This window comes from Nanorana parkeri, unplaced genomic scaffold, assembly GCF_000935625.1.
Source record: "Nanorana parkeri isolate BGI_ZX_2015 unplaced genomic scaffold, ASM93562v1 scaffold1789, whole genome shotgun sequence".
In the NCBI taxonomy this organism is placed as follows: Eukaryota; Metazoa; Chordata; class Amphibia; order Anura; family Dicroglossidae; genus Nanorana; species Nanorana parkeri.
The window spans coordinates 254,465-264,476 of NW_017308057.1; positions in this window are offsets into that span (position 1 = coordinate 254,465).

A 10,012-nucleotide genomic window follows, 5' to 3' on the forward strand; every position below is an offset into this window, starting at 1 on the left:
TGTCACGGCTCTCTGCCGTGACAGGGGGAGGGCTGGATTCCCCTCTCCCCGCTCCAATCTGCCAGCGCTGACTGGCGGAACGGACGGGGGAGGGGGCGGGTACAGCTGGCTCTGCCTCTAGATAGGCAGAGCCAGCTGTCACTCACGCAGCTGGGAGGATCCCGTCATCTACGTCGGGATCCGCTCCGGCTGCAGCGTCTCAGTATACCGCGAGCTGTAGCTCGCGGTATACTGAGCTTAGGGTGAAGGGAGGACGCTAGTTTGTGTCCTCCCGTTACCCTAAGGAGAACTATGGGGAAAAACACTGACTCCATAGTTCTCCTTTAAGCTGACCACACATATTACTCCTTTAAGCTGGCCATACACTTTTAGAATTTCAGCTGATTCACAGGAATCACATGGAATTCTGACAGTGTATAGCAGGGGCGTATCTATGGTACATAGAGCCTATGGCAAATGCTGAAACTGTGCCCTTGTCCAAACATCCGACACCCTAGTTCTAGCACACCCAGACACACACATACACACCATGTACAATGTGTTCAGGTCCGCGCACACAGTGCAGTATGATGCTCTGCCGTGCTGCAACCTGTGGTGGCATCCAGTGCACTGAGAGTAAATGCAGCATGTTTACATTTTAGTCGCAGTGCACTGCCCATCACACCCATGTTGTGCTGTAAATGGGACACATAGAATACTCTGCCATGACAGGGGGAGGGCTCTGCATTACATGCAAAGGAAGTGAGTAGTGTAACTTTCTCTGCCCAGGCTCTCTGTTTACAAGTGACAGCAGCAATTGGCTACGCTGTCAGACAGCGGGTGTGTGCTGATGGGATGTCTGATTGTCGCACAGCTTAACCAAATTGGCAAACAGTCCCTGAGAGGTGCAGCGCCTTCCCCTCAAGTGCCGCCCTGCCTGCCATACCGTAGACATGTGAATGGTGCATGGCCCTGCAGACTTGACAAAATACTCATTCAACTTTTGTCAAAGGAGTTGGGCCAAATGTTATTGGCTGAACAGTGGCTGCAACCAATCATTTGCAGTCACTGTTTTGCATATTCTGACAGCAGTGGACACCAGATGTCAGAATACAATAGCCCAGTAGGGGAAAGGGGGATGTTTTGGGAATTCCTTCATCCAAACTGTTTAGCATGGATGGAGGAATCTGTTCGATTTTTTTTTCAGCCGAACAAAAAAAATCTATTCGTGTATGGTCAGCTTTAGGCTAGGTTCACATCTAGGCAATTCAGATGCCGAACTGTTTTCGATCGCGTGACTGTGCATTGTAAACTGCGCAATTTTCAATGCATAGAGATGTCTATGGAATCCATACCACGCGACAACCACCTGAAAATAGCTCCTGCACCTTTTTGCGCCACAGGCGATTTCAGTCGCGCGATAAACCGCAAAGGTCTGAGCAGCCCCCATTGACTTCAATGCGAATCTGTGTTTTGTGCGATATCGTGCGACTCAAACCATGCGATAAATCGCCTAGGTGTGCACCGACCCTTAGATTTACCAACTCCCTAGTGCAAGGGCCCCCCAATTGCATATAGATTGTTTAGGTAGACCTGTGTACTCTTTAAATGTTTGCACATCCAAAACAGATTGTGCAATTAAATTGTAATGTTTGTGGTTCTGCTTCTGTTTGCTGCTTTCAGTATCTAGCTACCGTATAACATATAACACAGGTCCAGCTCCAAGGGGGCCTCTTACTCTTTCTACATAAACATGCTAAGAAGTCCTTTGTAGGCAGGTCAGGTACATGATATTCCACCCAGATGAACATTTATAAAAGATTTGCAGCTTGGAAACCAGGTTATTTTAGTATTTAACATATTTTCACACAGTGTAGTGTGTTAGCGCAGTGCATGTATTTGAATGTTGTTTTGCTATTTGTTATGTAAATTATTATCAGATTACAGCGGGTTCCAAAATCACACAACGTGCCCCATGTTCATGTCATTAAGTATCTCCATAACTTGATCTCACATGAGTTTGTTCTCATTTTTCCTGGACTTCCTTTGTTATTCTTATTGTCTTTTAGATGTGATTGTTCTAAGAATAAAACCGTATGGACTTTTTTTCTGTTCTGTTAGATCATTCTGAAGGTGTACAGCTTTCCCAGGAACACTAGTGGGAGCTTTGGTTCCATAATTGTGTTTACACAGCTCTAAAATCCACAACCATTCACTCCGCTTTACAGGATGTCAATAATTCCTCAGCAATGATGTCCATACAAGATGATTTCCGACTGTTTTGGTCAATTACAGCTGGATTGGAAAACTATTGTATGTGTTTGGGCAGTATGTGATCAATGCAGACTCTTTAACAGACTGATGTGAGGAATAACATCTATCATCTGATACTATTTATTCTGATAACAGCTATTGATAAAGCCAGCACCAAAGATTTCTGCACAGTTCACTAACATGCATCCTAAGGTGGAACTAGTACACATGTCTGTCATTCTCCAGAAGTGTTTTGGGGCAATCAGAATTTTTGGCCACCATCTAACTTCTGTTGGAACCCTTAGATTCTTTATTGATTGGCTGATTGATTGATTCACTTAATAAACTCAGATGTGGGAGATGATGTGGCCCAATTTTTTTGTTTGTTTTGAATAGACTGGGGAAGGATTAGAACCCCTGTCAGATGTTACTGCCATCAGAGGCTCTGCTCTTTATCACATTGTCTGATGAAGAGAACCTGTGTGGTCCGGAAACATTGCTTTTTGCCTGTGATTTCATGATTAACCAACGTCAATAAAGGCATTTTGATGATAAAGATTTTGGTGTGCTGGTGACTTACTCTCTATGGGGAAGGATTAGAACTCCTGTCAGGTTTTACTGCCATTGAAGGCTCTCTTGAATAGATTCCTCCACTTGCTGTCTAGTAAAAAGGGGCAAAGCTCTCTAACTGCAACACAGGCAGAAGTAAAAATGCCTTTTTGAGTTGAAGTGACATTAACCCCTTCATGACTGAGCTAGTTTTCAGGTTCTGTTCATAAATGACTGACACACTTTTTACATTTTTGCTGCTTGATTCTTCCACAGCAGTAATATACTTACTGTTTTTAGAGGACAGATAGGGCTATATAATTATATCAAACATGTGTACTTAACGAGTCAGTTTATATGAAGCAGTCATTATGACTGCTTGATAAATTAACTTTTGAAAAAAAATTTTGGCTATTATTAGGCTGCTCCAAACTTGGGAACAGCTAATAATAACCTTAGAGACTGATCCTGAACGCATGTCAGATTCAGATCTCACTAAAAGGTCTTTGATCAGCCCAGACGATCAGAAGTCTGATACATTTCACCAAAGAGATACGTTGTATCTCTTTGGTGAAATGTATCATAAACATCGGGCTATCGAGCTGTCAAAACGAATAGCAGAGAGGTGACTCACTCTGCTACCTCTCTGCTATTCTCAGCTGTCAAATACGGGATCGCTATTTAGCGGTCCTGTATTTGCATGTAACGGCCTAATTCTTTCATTAATTAAACAAAGAAGCTTTTACAAAAGCTTAACTATTTCATTAATGAATGCCTCAATACTGAGGCATTCATTAATGACTGGTAACCACTGAGAATCAGCGGTTACCGGCATTACAAAGCCTGATATAACTCATCACGTACAGTGTACGTGGCCAGTCATATAGGCACTTCGTGACGGGACGTACACTGTACGTCTCCCGTCACGAAGGGGTTAAAGTCAAAAGGTTTTAAAGCTATTTCAAATGCTGATTAAATCACTTACAATGAATGCTGTTCCTTGATGTTTAATGTGTACTACTCCTTGGGTTTCTGGGGACAGAAAACCCTCCCTTGAGGACTGCCGTATATCATCCTCTGCTTTAATGCCCCCACGGCTGCCTTAATCCTCCTCCTCTTGTGTGATCTGCGGCCCCACAGGAATGGTTTCTGCATAAGGGGGGCCTTGAGAGGTAAGGAATTCCTCTTCTTCCTCCCGCTGTTCTGCCTCTAGTGCCATATCAATAATTCCCTGCAGAGTGTGCTCTAGCAGGAACACCAGAGGATAGTGTCACTGATTATTAGGTACCTGGTGTTGAGACCGAAGGTATGAGGAGGCTCCACTTGCACCCCGTGTCTTGTGGCCTTTGAGATTGGGGACAAAGGCCAGTCGGACAATGAGTGGCACGAGGGCTTTTGGTAGATCCAGTAATCGATGTCAAAACAAGCCGGGGTCAATAGCCAGGAGATCCGATGCGGTACAATAAGGAGCAGGCAGAAGAATATCCAGAAAACAGTCCGAGGTCAATAAGGCAGGCAGCAAGCAAGGATAGTCGGCAAAACAGGAACGAGTCACAATCCAGAGAGATCAGGAGAATACAGGATCAGGCAAAACAGGATACACGGAACACACACAAACTGGAAAGACAAACCAGCAACTAGTGGGCGTTTGAGCTGGGTTTAAATAGGGCCGTGAATCTATCTATGACGTCACTTCCTGTGCGCCACTTGGCGCGGATTTCCGCACGGCACCTCCGACTGCGCATGCGTGTGTTTGTTCTCAGCTGCGCATGCGCATGTTTGCTCTCAGCTGCGCCTGCGCGTGTTCGTTCTCCGCTGCGCATGCGCAGAGCGGGACTTTTGCTGACACTGATGCATGCATTGTCCCGGCTCACCATCCTTGTCGCCTCCTCAAATGGTGACAGTGCAGTACATGCATCCTTTATCAACAGCCACTGGCGTGGGGAAAAAAAGCCATGGTCTCCTGAGCCTGTCCTTGTGCCATACTCACACAGGTACTTGTTTATGTCCCTCTGCAGCGTGTGCAGCCGCGGCAGCATTGTCAAAGTGGAGTTCCACCTGGTGGGCATGTCACAAATCAGACGGTTTGTGGGCAGGTGAAATTCACGTTGAATTCAGCGAACACATGAACTAGCAATGTTCGATCCCAACACTAGTCATGGACATACCCTGTCATCAAACGGCCTGGGCCTTAAAAGTGGAATTGGGCTTTAACAGAGCCGGGGCCTATAGATATCAAATAGTGAAAGTGTTGCCATATAAAGTTTTGCTTGTGTGATATATTAATTAGATAATATAATATACATATTTGACTGAATCTATCTGCATGTTATGTGACTCTCAGTTCCTCAATTGTGTTACTGTGAATCTGTCTGCTTTAAAGTCCTAGCTATTGTTTTGTTTGCTGATCACATCTCACATGGGGGGTAAACAGCAACCTTATTTAAATCCTCCAATCAGGTTACGCCCAATGTACATTTAGTAGGCAGTGTACAGAAAGGAGGATATATAAGGTATTGTTAGCAAGCCACGTGCTCTCTTTTTACCTGGAACACAAAGGCATTCAGTATGAACAGGCGAGAACCTGAGAAGTAAAACTCCACCACACTTGTACATTGTCTTGTAAATATTGTTTTGTGTGTTATTTGTAAATATGTAACCCTACCAATAAATGTATATTGCTGATGGAACTACTTCTTTTGTCTAAGAATCCTCAGATCTAGGGGTGTTTATGTGAATATTATTGTAGTCATTGGAATATATTTATTTATCCATTTCACCTGGGTAATAAAAGGTATCAGGTCCTGGACTGCATATTACTGCTGTCCTATTAAGAAAGAAAAGAGGTAAAAATGGTATTTGGTTGAGCTAGCTTGACACTGAGTACAGGCAGTCCCCGTGTTTCGGACGTCCGAATTACGGACAATCCGTACTTTCGAACCGGGTCCACGACCGCCGGTACATTTAGGAGAACTTTGGCTGCAGCGGCCTGTGTCCCTTCAAATCCCCGTTGCTCTCCGCGCCTGTGTTGGTGGAGGCAGCGGGGAAACAGACCGCTGCATTCCTAGCTGCCCCCCGTACCTCCTCTGATGTCCTGCCGATCCGTCGCTCTCCTGCTCCGGCCACAACTCATCTGCCCCGCCCCCCTGCCTCCTCTTCATTGCAGGCTGGGAGCCATACCCAGCCTGCTATTGGATATTGTAAAACGCAATACCCAATAGCAAGCTGGCTATTGCACATCCTCACTGCCTGCTGTCAATCAGCATGGGAGGACCTGATAAAGAACTTTCTCCTTCAGGCCCATCCTCTGCTGATTGACAGCAGGCAGTGGGCAGATGCAATAGCCAGCCTACTATTGACTATTGCAATTTGAAATATCCAATAGCCGGCTGGCTATTGCTCCCAGCATTAAAATAAGAAAAAAAAAGAGTTTAAAAAAATAAATACATAAAATTAAAAAGACAAAAAAATGTTTAAAAAGTTTTAAAAAGTTACATAGATAAAAATTAAAAATGCAAAAGACAGCAAAACAGACGTGACCCTTCCCTATGCTATCCAAAACTAAATAAAAAAAATTTGGGCTGGAGTTACACTTAAAACATTTACCTGTTCCGACTTACATACAAATTCAACTTAAGTACAAACCTACTGTCCCTATCTTGTATGTAACCCGGGGACTGCCTGTACTCGTTTATTTATTGGAATTCGCTATGTAGATTTGTGATATTTATGGGGATATTTTTAAGAATCCTTAAGAACCAATGACAAAACAATTCCCTGACAATTAGGAAACAGGGTGTTAACGGTCTGCTTTGTAACAGCTCCAAACAATCATTTCAGAAGGTGATAATAATAAAGGAAAACACATTTACATGATTTGCTATTGTCCTCAGTGCTACACTAATCTAATATATTTGGGTAATGGTGACATTGTCCATGTGTGTCATTGCATTCTTATATTTGATATCGAGTGGATGAAATATGTAGAGCAGCACATAGCAGAGATGAATGGTATAAGGTAAGTCAGCTCTGGCTCACTTCCATTTGGCCTCCACACTTTTGCAACCTATTTATCAAACACTATTAATGTAATGAGCCCGTAAGCCACCCAGCTCATTACAATAATAATACAGTTCAGTGAACTCAGCGCTGGCATTCTGAGGATAAAGATAGATACACAGCTCTGTTACAGTTATCCATGGCTGCCAGGAGCCTACAGGGCCAAGACGTGGATTTTAACTTCATTCTTAACTGTTTAACATGTCTTAAACCACATTTATAACACAAGTAACACAATCCAAATCTGTGAATGCCAATAGCTTTTTCATGGGGCAGTAATGGTATCCTAAATATATTGAATTGATTGTAAACTTGAACAGCTATAATCAGTGTTGTAACAATAGCCATAGCAGCCCACAGGGGCCGCTATGGGGCCTGGGGTAGGAGGGGGGCTTATTAAGGGGCTGATTAGGAAAACTGAACTGTGAGGTTTCCAGGATAGAAGGGCTGAAATCAGACCTCAGGATCATGTAGTCACAGATCTCCATTAATGCAGTAAGAAGCAATTGCCTCTCTATGGTAGCAGTGTAGATTTATTGCCCTCTGAACTTCTGCTACAGACTGAACATAATGGATCCAGGTCCGTGTACTGCCTGTGTGGCTGTCAAAAGCAGTGGGAAGCAGTGGGAAGTGAGGGCGGACAGCTCCTGTCTCCGTATAGACTAAGGCTCCATTCACATATAGCGGTACCGGTTTCCGTGCGGTTTTCGCGTGGAACGAAACAGCGTGAACAGTAACATACACGCAGATTCCACGCGTTTGCGGCTATTACTATAGCCGGAACACGCCGAATGCGCCCATAAAATCGCTATTGGAATATTTTGCGGATAATTGCAGAAATGTCACCAGCACACCAAATCCTTATAGGATAAAAATTCGTAGATTTATTGCAAACTCATGTCAGTTACACAGGGTCCCTTCATCAGGCATAGCAATGAGGAAGGGACCCTGTGTGGCCCCAAAAGCGCTTGTGTAACTGACATGAGTTTGCAATAAATCTACGAATTTTGATCCTATAAGGATTTGGTGTGCTAATGACCAATCACGGGGTCATACCGGTAAGGAGTGCAACTAGCCTTTTCTTTTTTCTTGGACTATTTTGCGGGACGAGTGGTTTCGTACCGCACGGCTGCCGCAATAGTCTGAACAATTTACATTTCAATGCATTATTTGTTATGTCTGTGAAGGTTCTCATTCATCCAGGTCGTGGAACATCTGTAAAAAAAAATAAGTCAAGGCAACTGGACTTGCTGTATTTTTCATAAAGACGTTTTACTGGTCATCCAAACAGTTCTCAAATTCTCTAGGAATAAATATGGTGAATGATGCTCCAATCCACATAATCTGTTAATTGCAACCAGGTGTTGAATGCATTTGCATAATTGTAGCTAGGAGGTGTTAATAACCATACAACGCTGTTTTAACACCTCTCTCTCTCTCTCTCTGGGCAGGTTAATAACACATTCTAACTCCAATTATGCAAATGCGTAACACCTGGTTGAGATTATGTGGATTGGAGCAACATTCACCATATTTATTCCCAGATCATTTTTTGTACAAGTCATTCTGAATTGAGAAAGCTGGTTGGATGACCAGATGAACCCAGTATAAAAAGGGGTTGCCAAAAAGCAGTAATAGAGGCAGATGTAGGGATATGAGTTTGCTAAAGTATTTTTGGGAGTCATAAATAAATAGAGATCGACACCAGATTGTGGTCTTAGTTGGGGCAGGAGCCAGGGGAGCGCTCAAGGGGTCACTGGGGGACAACACGAGGGCTTCAGATCAACCCACAGCGGAGCTTCTGTGGCATCAAACAGGGAAATATGAGAGACAATTTGAGCTGCTACATAGAATTTATAAAAGTTTGGAACTCCAAGTCCTCCTGACGTTTATGCATGCTTTGTCTAGAAATTCTAGATTTTTTATGAGACCAAATGAATTTCAGTATTTCAGTTTGGAACAATCTAAGTGAGTACGTTGGAAAGCGGATTGGAAGTGTGCAGAAAAAGTATAGAAGTTTCGGCAATATGGACATTTTCATGGCGTTAATTCTTCCTATCCAGAATTGTATGTTTAGACCAGCAGGATAAAAAAGCTTCTTTAAACCATGGGAAGCTAATTCATTTATTATTTTTTCTTTTACGATTTTGAATTTCGATTAGACATTGCAGAGATGAAAACATTCCATTCCTAGCTACTAAAAGAACTGATAGGAGATTAAAAAGCTCATCTACATCTTTGCAACCTATAGGCACAGAAAATCTGACACCTAAGACCTACCCAAAAATATGCCCCACCCCAAGTCACGCTGTTGTGCATCTTAAAACTATTTCTCTTTTTTTTCCTTCCATAAGCTTTATTCTTTTACAAATTATATAACATACAACATTTATACAAAAATAAATAAATATACATCAGAAAAAAATTATTAAATCCTCTTATCTATTGGTCTCATATTATTCTATGGTTCTTGCTATTTAAAGGAGAACTATGGGGTTAAGGCTTTTCCCCATAGTTCTCCTCAGGGTAACGGGAGGACTCAAACTAGCGTGCTCCCGTCACCCTAGGCTCAGTATACCGCGAGCTGAGACGCCGCAGCTGACCGGATACCGACAATTGAGCCGGGATCCGCCCAGCTGCGTGACTGACAGCTAGCTCTGCCTATCTAGAGCCAGAGCTAGCTGTACCGCCCCCTCCCCCGAACGTAACGCCAGTCAGCGCTGGCGGATCGGAGCTGGGAGGGGGGAATCCAGCCCCTCCCCTGTCACGGCAGAGAGCCGTGACAGGATCGAGAGGTGAGCGAACGCCGGTATGTGTTCGCTCACCTCCCGATCTACTGAGCCGACCTGTGACAGTCTCATTGTCACAGGTCGGCTAGAACTATGAGGTGAGTGAAAAGCACTCACCTCATAGTTCTCCTTTAAATAAACTATTTCTTCCAGCATTACACACCATGCAAGGTACCAGGAACTTGAAAAGTAGGTAGGATTATCCATTCCAACTGCTACACCTGTATAACCCCTTTATTTTCTATGTAAAGACAAAATGATGTCACCAAAATATGTATTTTTTTTAACTTGACCAGGGTTAGTTTAAAAATAAGTAATATATAAATAAAAGTGTAAGTTATTCTATTAATTGTTAATTTTAAAATTACACTACTAGGGGCTGA